Raw genomic sequence first — 7,176 nt, 5'->3', positions numbered from 1 at the left:
AAACCATCTCCATACGAGCAAAAGACGTAGAAAATATAAACGCTCAAAGTCTTGTGCTCACTGGGCCTCTTCAAATAAACACAGTACAGCAGGCCTTTCAAAACTCCTGGTGCTTTTCAGGAGCCACCTCATCTTCAGCTTTCATGGTGCTCCGTGTTCATTACCATTGACTGAGGCATGTACCATAGATCTCTATGGAAACACCGAGGAATGTAACCGTTAGGTAACTAGGCATTGTGTGCAGTCTCTTCAGTATTACAGTACCGTGCGGATGTGCAGTCAGTCAGTCATCCATCATGATCTCCATGGTATTCATCAGACATCATAGCCTCATAGACTTTTCACCAGCGTTGTCAGGTGACCACCGAGACTTAAGGGGGGGTGGGGGGGCGTGTGCATGTCTCAACTTCTGGGTTCACACATGAGAAGTAATGACTGGCACATACAGTAGCATAGGAATCCAGAGACAGAGGTGCAGATCTACTAGTGAAACGTGCACCTGTTACTTTTTTCCCCCCCGCGGGAATCAAATAGCCTGGGTGCCAGTCTGTTTCGGCTCGCTTGCCAAACTCCTTATGGTATTGTCATGTTTTGTCAATTCAAATATATAGTCTGCAAAAGCAATGCAAAAAAACAACAGATCTGGGACCAGGCTAGAAGATCAACATGAAAGTGCAAAAGGGTACAAATGTAAAAGGTTGCAAGGAGAAACAAAACCTCTAAACTGGACTTTGATGGCTTAGATTTCCTTTATACTTTGTTATTCCCCTCTAACAAAGGATGCAGGTGTTAGTGATGGGTAAACCTGACCCTCCTGACCCTGCCCGTCAGCGCCCTCTCAGTGATGTTGGGACCATGACACCTCTGCTATCAACAGTACCCTGAACACGTGCGTGACGTTAGCAGCCCATGATTGTTGTATAGACAGGCCAGGCCTAATCCGTATAAAGCACAATAGACCAACTGTGGTTGTCTCTCTGATGTTCAGCTGTAAAATGTTCATTTCTCTGTGTCGTGTTTTGACTGTGTTGACTTAAATGGATTGCATGTGCTGTATGGGACGCTCGTATGTCCGTAATCAAAGCGAAAGTGATTGGTTGTCCAGCTTTCTGTTGTATAAGGGTTCTCCGATTATCTTGCTTGCTCTCTGCCAATGCTTTTGATACAGTTTGCTTTTGTGAAACCAACCAGAGATATTTTTAGAAGGTTTTGATACAATCCTTTCGAGTAGATGCCTTGTGTATATTTTCCATTTACACCACAATGGAATGTAGCTCATACTGTGGTCAAACCATTGGTTTATATCGCAAGATTTGACAGAACAAAAATGTGACAACTACCCAAGTTACCTTACAACAAAAACCATTGATTGTTTTGTCTTCAGTATGACTTTGATGCCTCTAGGCTTTGCTTCAATATGCTTTGCTTTGTGTGTCTTGAGGTTTTTATCTTGTTTTCTTTTAGAGTTTTACCCCAGACCCAGTTTTTACACAGTCCTCACACATTCCCCATCTGTGGTTTCAATTGAATTCAATCACATATAAAGGAAAACCACACTCTGGGTTCACTCTAAATGTTTATGCCAATGTCTATGACGAACAGCTTCCAGCCAGGATTTAAATGTGGCTGACACCTCCGATACTTAACATTGACCGACAGCATGGTTTCCCCTTGGCACGTAATTGATTGCATTGTGGCCTGTGACTCCAGGCCAGACTGCCTTCACAACAACATGAGAAATATCAGCTACGGGTATGACAGCTAAAACAATGGATTAAGAGTTGTATGGAAGAAATCTCTAACAACTTTCATCTTGATTGAATGCAACTGGTCAATTACAGCGAACACCCAGCAGACAATGTCACTGGTTTGTTTTAAAGGGCATCTCACAAAGTAAAAATGAGCACTAGTATTTCATCCTCTGATTGAAACTGCAATGAAATGTTGAGTTTTGCAGATGGAAAAGAGCTGAAGTGGAACCGCTAGAAACTTGGAGAAGTTGGAATTCAACTATGAAATCCTTTCCTGGTAACGCTCGTTGCAATTGATCCAACCGCTTTATTTTGAGTGCTTGTTGTCTCTGCTACCAGGTCTTATTCTGGTGATCATAGTGAGGGAGAAGATAATTGAAATAGCCAACCCAGTGAACAAAATTGGTTGAAAATACATTGAACATGTCTTTTTGTTTGAAAAGATGTTGAAAAGATGTCTTCTCAAACAGTTTTGCTCACTGGGAAACTGTCAGACATACTCCAACCAACCAGCAAACAGCCTACTCTCCTCTGCTACTACAGTATTGCTTTTAAATTGTGAGTTTTTGCATCCAAATAAAAGTAGATTTTCATGAATCTGTGTTGTCGTTTCTCTTTAGAATGCCTGCTGTAGCAGTTGTCAGTACACAACTATAACCACTAGATGCCAGACTATACAATGTAATACAGTGCCATACAACGACTACAACCAGAGAGAAAGAGGCGAAGCGAGAGGGTTTACTCTACCCAAAATCTGTCCACGGAATTTTTGTATGGAGGTCAATGAGAGAGAGTCGAATTTAGTCAACTTAAAATTTAATTCCTCATTTGCTACGCCCAGCTTATTTGATTGAATAGAAGTTTCGTAATGGTTAGGTTATTACGAATGCACTGATATAAGTGGACACCTGGCATTTCGGCAACTTAAAAAAAAGACTTTATATCGGAGTTGTGACTGTTGTATCTGCCCTTTCATTGGCTGGAAGGATCTCACCTCCCCCTGCCTGCCTTCCATTGTTGAGGACATGTATTTCCATTGTTAGAGCGTCACTTGTTAATATATCTTCTTTGCTATGACACAAAGACCATCCCATTGTATTATGAGAGCAAAATAACTCACCATGAGCATTGACCACTACAATTGTAGGATTGTATGCCTATAAATATTCATATGGATCTAGTGTTGACGTTGTCACTGTATTTCTTGGGTAGGCCTTTATTAGACTGCAATATATGTTTTGGTTCTCTCTGGTATATGTGATTTTTTCTGTTTTTGTTCCTTTTTTGGTTAACTGGCTATTCTTTATTTTCATTCACTCTGTATTGAGCCCTATTAGAGTTAGTATTTGTCTTGGCTCTATACAAAAAAAAATGTTGATCCAATTTTGTGGCTCTTGACTTTCTCATGAGATGTGTCTTTATTTAACTAATGTCAAAGTAACCCGAAAAAAAATCCTAAATTCTTTACAATTCAAAATGGCGGTTAGAGAGTTGATTTTTCATTCATTCCGTGGTCCTACAGACAAGGGGGAGATGAAGAGGGACATCACACAGACCAAACCTAGACATATCCTAGGATCACATGCAGCTGGCTGGTGGCACCTTAATTAGGAAGGACGGCTCCTTTCCATTCACTCCATTCCAGCCATTATTATGAGCCGTCCTCCCCTCAGCAGCCTCCTGGGCCCAGGATTCTGCACACCCATCCAGCAACCTTTAATCGCGGTTGCACAAAATAGCCTTTTCCTCTCTCAGCGACAGTGCATGACCCCTACGGTCCCTGAAGCGTGTGAGCTCTTGACAGCATGTTGCGCGGCACGCGAGATCAAGGAATAATCGTGCGCGTCTCCTTTAAAACCAGTGTCCCTTTAATCCACGGCTCAGAAGGCTGACGTCAACTAACCCCTAAACCGCAGACTCCGATTGGTTGAAAATGACGTCAACCTGATTTTTTTTCTCTCTCCCTTCTGAACCATGACCTCATCCTTAGTTCATTTTAGTGCTAAAGGCACCTTCTGTTTTCCAGGGACGTTAATGCCTAGTAAATGCAGATTGCTTATCTGTAATTGCGGCCACATTGCATGACCTATATACAAGCGAAACAATTGTAGTGCTTTAATGTGTTAATTTCCTTTATATTCCAGCGCTGTCAATTTTGCGCTCAGACCATAGTGGCTCTGCTGTCGCACAGTGTTTCATTACCCTCGACCCATGACAAGTAAACAGTGACCAAAGTTAAAGCGCTTTGAAGAGGGCTTGCGTGACACACTGTTCCTTTACACATGGAGGTTAGCTGATCACAAATCACCAAGCCGGGGACACAGAGGTGAGTGTTTGTGGAGCCACCCCCCTCTTGTGCAGTGTGTGATCAATCACTTCAATATAAGGTGATTTTCCCTAACCCTTACCCTTTTTCTAAACTTAACCTCAGTCTCCTAACCTGCTACGTTAATTATCATAACATGCTATGTAAGTTATCCTAACCTACTACGAAAAAGTCACTTCGGTATCAAAGTGGCGTAAAAATAGTTTTTCCCGTTTGTTTTCCAGTGATCAGTCAGCTATTTGTCAAATAATTCCTCCCCTTGCCGATTACGTTAGCAAGGGGGCTAACGTTAGTTGGCTTGCTACAGTAGTGCGGCGTGGTTACGTACCCCTGCCGTCTGTTAGTGCGCAGCCCAGTATAATGGAAAATAATCAAACCTGGGCATAGTTCTTCTTTATTGTTACAAATACCTGGTGTCTTCGCATTTTTTTCTTTTCATTTTACGGTAGGTGGAATGCAGTTATTTTTCTGTTTTTATTTTGGGGCTATTAATCATGTGCGCGATTAATGGGTGGTCGTTTCGCATGCAGATATCCACACGTCACAACAGAACAGTAAATCTACTGCACCGCACTATCATTCTCAATTGACGCGCCCGCGCCTGTAGCCTATAATGTAGTCTAATTATCCCCCAAAAATATACTACTAAACATTTGACCACAAGTATGTCTATTCCATATCTGGTCTTTATTGTGGTCTGTCTCCATTGGGTGTATTGCGGTGCGTTATTTTTGTGTTGCGCCTCGGTTTTATTATCGCGTCTCTATTTATACTGGATCGTGGTGGAGCGGGTATTGTCACCAGGCCAGAACACCCCGTGGTTTTCATCGTGCTCAAAACCAGAAATACATCGACATACGCTATATGTCTTAACATTTTATTTGTGGATATTTTTTCCCCCCTTCTATTATTTCCTTACCTTTATTGTTATGATCATGTTATTAACCTGTGATTTTATAACAACGTGAGGTAATAACACTATAGGCTACTGCTAATGTTGTCTTCGTTACGTGATTGTTTATGTTGAGATATGCATGCCAGTGTCGCTGAGATACAGCTGTATTGAGCAGAGCAGCCCTGTGTGATGTTATTTCCTGACGATGCTGTCCCTTCATAGCCACAGGGAGTAGGGGTGTTGCAGGGTGTGCTGCCCCCCCCCCCCCCCCCTAAAAAATAAATGTGTTCCTTACCCTGTTTATCAAAGCATTCAGTCGGCCTACCTCCTGCACTATCATTACCTGGAGATAGCCCTTATAACGCTGATAGAACAGATATTCCCATTCTAACCACTTCTATTTCTATCATGTTGTATGTTAAGCAGATGAAGCTGTAGGTGTTGTTGGCAGCATTCACGGGTTGAACCAGATATAGGACCTTCGCTTATAGGTTCACCTGAAATGTAGACAGAGTGGGCTATGTAACAGTGTAGCGGAGAGAGAGAGAGAGAGAGAGAATAGTGGAGATGATGAACATCATTGCGTACTGTCTGTGCGTGTCCTGTGTGTTACAGCAAGTGCGGCTACGGTACTGAGGGTGGTGATGCAATGTCTGTACGGTCTGCTTTCCCCTCTGAGAAGGTGCTGTAATAACAGCTGCTCGTTACAGTATATGGTTATTGTGCTGTTTGAGTTCCGAGGGAGAGCTACACTGTACACGGTGTGTGTCCGGGCGTTTCTGAGTGTGTGTAAACATTAAACAGCAACTGTGCACAGTGGCCCTGTGCCTCACTGGGTCCTAGACGGTCCATCGTAGCAGCAGTGAATAAGGCCTGTGTGATGGTGGTCTTCTGTAGCTCAGTTGGTAGAGCACGTTGCTCACAATGTACGACTGACTGTAAGTTGCTTTGGATAGACGTGTCTGCTAAATTGCCTATGTTATTATTCTATTATGATGGGACAGGGGGGTAGATGGTAGATAAGTGCTGTCACACACACACACACACACACACACACACACACACACACACACACACACACACACACACACACACACACACACACACACACACACACACACACACACACACACACACACACACACACACACACACAGCGGGGTTGAGAGATCAACTGGAGTGCTACATGTCTCTATATCTGTCAGCTCAGCTCACTGACCATGTTGTCATACCCCTGTCATTAGTATCCACACACACACAATGGGCATGGAGTCTAGGGTCAGATTGAATCTGCAGGGAAGTTCTCTAATCAACACGCTGAACAGTATTGCCTGTATACGTGTACGCTGCCAATGACACTATATTCGTTCATAATGGAGGGTAACTAGTATTTATTTACATTTTGACTGAATTCCACTGGTATTTTCTATTGGAAATCATTGTCTTTGGGTTAAGGAAATGAGAGCTTGGGATTGTAGGTTAACCACACATGAGATATGGCATTATTTATAGAAACATGATCACCTCATTATCAATGGCCATAGTGTTCATTGAAGATTGTGTTCTTTGTTGAGCCGGGGTTGGATCTTGCTGTGGTCACCACTGTGGCATTTGTAGGAGCAAAATAGTCTTGTCAGATGTTACACTGGTTATGTTACACTGGTGTCCATATTGAACTGATTATCACAGCAGGAGCACTAGCCTTAGGCCCCAGGCCTGGAAGAGACCTGCCTGGGCTGCATCTCAATAGTCTACAGTGGCTTCCTTTCCTCCTCCCTTCATCGCCACTCAGGCCCTTATCTATAGTTTTTCCACATCAGTGCAGAAGAAGGAAAGGAGTCAAGAGGAGGACTATTGAGATCCATGTTTTGGTGGAGTTGTCATATACTGTAGGTGAAGGGAAAGAGGAGACGGCTCTGAAGTCATATGTTTATTGTGCTCGACACATTCCCATGTTTTGGTCGAGTTGTTATAGGTGATTGCTGGTCAGTAAAATAAAAGGGAAAGAGGACATGGCACGGGATGAAGTAACTGTTTGTGTTCCACAGATTCCTATGAGGTCTGTGGATGACGTTATTGGGAGTTGATGATTAACCCGGATGAAGTTACCTCGTCGTTGGGTGTCCTCCAGTTGATCTCTTTGTTTAACCACAGGGTTATGTGTAATTACTGACCGTAAGAAGACAGCCAGCACTGAGTTGTTT

The 7,176-nt window shown here is 43.0% G+C and overlaps 1 protein-coding gene across 1 annotated transcript in view; it reads left to right on the top strand.

The window, feature by feature from the left end:
• Positions 1–3,772: 3,772 nt before the first annotated feature.
• The window catches only part of dusp8a (dual specificity phosphatase 8a), a 68,093-nt gene continuing 64,689 nt past the window's right edge, over positions 3,773–7,176 (top strand). Inside the window, exon 1 of the mRNA XM_039017255.1 lies at positions 3,773–4,077. The gene's annotated coding sequence lies outside the window, so the exon portion shown is untranslated. The remainder of the gene's footprint in view (positions 4,078–7,176) is intronic.

This window comes from Salvelinus namaycush, chromosome 21 (genome assembly GCF_016432855.1).
Source record: "Salvelinus namaycush isolate Seneca chromosome 21, SaNama_1.0, whole genome shotgun sequence".
Lineage (NCBI taxonomy): Eukaryota > Metazoa > Chordata > Actinopteri > Salmoniformes > Salmonidae > Salvelinus > Salvelinus namaycush.
This window is presented reverse-complemented; position numbering and strand designations above follow the sequence as displayed.